The 3,897-nt window shown below is 46.3% G+C and overlaps 1 non-coding gene across 1 annotated transcript; it reads left to right on the top strand.

The window, feature by feature from the left end:
• Positions 1-2,605: 2,605 nt before the first annotated feature.
• trnag-gcc (transfer RNA glycine (anticodon GCC)) lies at positions 2,606-2,676 on the top strand. Its single transcript has one exon. It is a non-coding gene; the product is annotated as a tRNA-Gly (tRNA).
• Positions 2,677-3,897: the final 1,221 nt, after the last annotated feature.

Here is a 3,897-nt window from a genome sequence, read left to right as displayed (position 1 = left end):
AGTATCCCATATGCCTTCTTTACCACCTTATCTACCTGTTCTGCCGCCTTCAGGGATCTGTGAACTTGCACACCAAGATCCCTCTGACCCTCTGTCTTGCCTAGGGTCCTCCCATTCATTGTGTATTCCCTTGCCTTGTTAGTCCCTCCAAAGTGCATCACCTCGCACTTTTCCGGGTTAAATTCCATTTGCCACTGTTCCACCCATCTGACCAACCCATCTATATCGTCCTGCAGACTGAGGCTATCCTCCTCGCTATTTACCACCCTACCAATTTTTGTATCATCAGCGAACTTACTGATCATACCTTTTACATTCATATCCAAGTCATTGGGAGAGGGGGAGGAGATCAGGAGGTTGGGAAGACGATCAGGAGAGGGTGGAGACGATCGGGAGAGGGTGGAGATGATCGGGAGGGGGGGAAGAGGAGATCAGGAGAGGGGGAGGAGCACATCAGGAGGTGGAAGACGATCAGGAGAGGGGGATCAGGAGAGGGGGAAGACCATTGGGAGAGGGGGAGGAGCATATCAGGAGAGGGGGAGGAGGAGATCGGGAGAGGGGGAAGACCATTGGGAGAGGGGGAGAAGGAGATCTGGAGAGGGGGAAGATCATTGGGAGAGGGGGAGGAGCAGATCAGGAGAGGGGGTGAAGATGATCGGGAGGGGGGAAAGACGATTGAGAGAGGGGGAGGAGGAGATCGGGAGAGGGGGAAAGATGATTGGGAGAGTGGGAGGAGGAGATTGGGAGAGGGGTACTAGATCGGGAGAGGGGGAGGAGATCGGGAGGGGGGAAGACGATAGGGAGAGGGTGGAGATGATCAGAAGAGGGTGGAGACGATCGAGAGAGGGAGAAGAGGAGATCCGGAGAGGGGGAGGAGCAGATCAGGAGGGGGGAAGATGATCGGGAAAGAGGGGAAGCCGATCGGGAGAAGAGGGAAGACCATCGGGGGAGGGGGAGAAGCAGATCGGGAGAGGGGGAGGAGGAGATCGGGAGGGGGGGAGGAGGAGATCGGGAGGGGGGGAGGAGGAGATCGGGAGGGGGGGAGGAGGAGATCGGGAGTGGGGGAGGAGGAGATCGGGGGAGGGGGAGAAGCAGATCGGGAGAGGGGGAGGAGGAGATCGGGAGGGGGGGAGGAGATTGGGAGAGGGGGAGGAGGAGATTGGGAGAGGGGGAAGAGATCGAGATAGTGGGAAGACGATCGGGAGAGGTGGAGGAGGAGATCGAGAGAGGGGGAGAAGATCGGGAGAGAGAGAGGAGATCGGGAGCGGGGGCATTAATCTTTAATTTCTGGAGACTCCAGGACAATCCTGGAGAGTTGTCAATGCTCGGAAGGCCTGTTTCATTTTGAGGGCAGTTTCTGCTTCACCGCTGGGTTCAACTCTCTTGAGGATGCTTAACCCTTTATCCTGTTGCAGGCATTTAAAGCCTCTAACCACACACTATTTTTCCACTCCAAAAGGGTGAGGTCCTAATCAGAGGCATTTGCAATGGCTGGACCTTGCCAGCATTATTCAACTCAGGGTGACCCCAGTAATTAGGCGGGGTCAACAATGTGTAGCGTTGGTTGGTCGGAGATCAAACCCCACCAAACATCCAGCGAGGCTGGAGCCTCCACAGCACATCTAGGCTTACATAAATTTAGCCAAATTTCATCATATTGATGAACATTATAATAATGGGAAAGCAATACATATTTTTATTTTTAGGATTCATTTATTATGATAAATATTCCCTAATTTTATATCCATTAGCATTTTAATTCATGGGGAAATATTATTTCAAACAGCTAAAAATATCACAGTTGGTTTTCTGCTTTCTGGGTTTAAGATCCTCCAAGATTCTATTCCACATAAAATGCCAGTGTGTGTATTTGGAATTTTAAAATCCACTTCAATGCATAGTCCCTTGCAGTTCAATTTCAATCCTGAGAACGGTTAAGAAAAAGTAAATTCATCCAAATCATTCCCCTATGCAAAGGGGATTGGAATAATTTAGTTCAGTACGCACTATAAATCACTGCTAATATGCGCACAGACCATTTCATCCCAGACTGTTATTCTCAGAGAAGTGTGCTGATAAATCCCTGTCTGGCCAATTTCAATTAGTCCACTGCCTAAAAAAAAAACACACATCTGCCACAATCTCTTGCATATTTCTCTCAGCACATTTTTATTATTATTACCAGAATAAAATATGTAGCCTACAGCCATTTGCAAGTCACCGTTTGCCTGTTATTAATCGACCTGCAGTTGGGGGATGCAGTGGGAAGTCGCGTTGCACGTTGATGGTGGTTTGCAAGCTGGATGCTGAGAGCTTGTAACGTCATCCACAGGCTCAGGTTACAGCTGCCTGCAGTCCAGCTCCCGGTGTGATAAATATTCCAAATTTACGCAACAACTTTATTAGACCAACACATTCGGTGAAAACCAATATTTTTTTTTGTGGACAAGCCAAATGTGCTTATTTTGCTATTTTGTGTAAAGTCGAATTCAGAGAATCAGAGTGCTCAGTTAGTAACCTTTGTGTGGGGAAGGGTGGAAGGAGTCTGTTTCTTGTAGTAAAGTTTTTGATATGGGTAAAGAGAGAGAAACTTTAAGTATCTCTTGCATTGGTGGTTCAGTGGTAGAATTCTCGCCTGCCACGCGGGAGGCCCGGGTTCGATTCCCGGCCAATGCAATTGTATATTTTTTTTAAAAATCCCATGTGTTGGACAATTGCCTCACAAATTTTCTACGATGATCACTGTGTGGCACAAAATTTACATTTTTTTTTTAGCTTCTGCCAGTACATAAAGTTGTTACTCTATAATGTTGATTTCTTTCCCCCTGCTCTAACACAGTCCAGAGGATGATGAAGCATGCTGATTGCTCCCTTGGCAGTGAATCCTTAATATTTAACAAAGGCAACTTTTGCAGGCAAAGATAAACGGAACCATGTCACAGATTTATCATAGTATCACAGTAGGCACAGCACAGAAGGAGGCCGTGCAGCCCATCGTGCCTGTGCCAGCTCTTTGAAAGAGCTATCTAATTAGTCCCATTCCCCTGCCCTTTCCCCATAGCCCTGTAAATTTTTCCCTTTAAGTATTTATCCAATTCCCTTTTGAAAGTTACTATTCGGTTGGCTTGGAAAGTTACAGTAGCAGGAAAGATTCACGCTGTGACAACTTTTACTTCTACAGGAGCCGACCTTGATTCAGATGTTGTGAATCATCCTGCAGCAGATGGCAGACCAGTGACATGGACGTGGAGTATACAGGTCTCCTCTGACATGTCCAGGTCTGGGTCCCAGGCTAGTGACAGGTATAACCAAAACGTCTCGGGGGCCCTTACACTGCATTTGTTGGCTGCGCACAAGCTCCTCTAACGCAGCATGTTTGGAACCTCTGAGGGAATACCCATCGTCACCTCTTTGTAGGTTGTGACATCCGTTGGCGGTAACCAGTAAATTAATGAAGAAAAGTATTGGCAGGGAAAAAAACCGTAAAATGCAGCAAAACCAACGAATGCATGGAGCAAAATGCAACAAGGGATACATGAAAACACTAAAAAGAAAGCCTATCTTCTCCCTTTCAGAAGGTCCCAGGACTTCCATGCATCCAGTTTATATGGGTTAGGCATGTGTTCTAGGCACCCAATAAAGGAAAAGTTGGAGATGCAAATCTGAAAGGATTTTAATATTTAAATCTGTGGATTTGCTTTTAAATGTCTAAAAGTTACAATAGATACCATATTTCTGTCAGAATAATTCTCGCCTTGTGAAATTTCATATTAGAACATTTTTAAATACTAAATTGATGTTAGGACGACAGATAGGAACGTACCTGTTATTCTTTCATAAAGTTACAAAAAAAGTGACTACTTCACTGAAAAATTGGTGTTTTGCAAATACATTGTG

The sequence above is a fragment of the Heptranchias perlo genome, chromosome 3, assembly GCF_035084215.1.
Source record: "Heptranchias perlo isolate sHepPer1 chromosome 3, sHepPer1.hap1, whole genome shotgun sequence".
NCBI classification, from domain to species: domain Eukaryota; kingdom Metazoa; phylum Chordata; class Chondrichthyes; order Hexanchiformes; family Hexanchidae; genus Heptranchias; species Heptranchias perlo.
The sequence above is the reverse complement of the archived record's forward strand: the minus strand, read 5'-3'. Positions and strand labels throughout refer to the sequence as shown.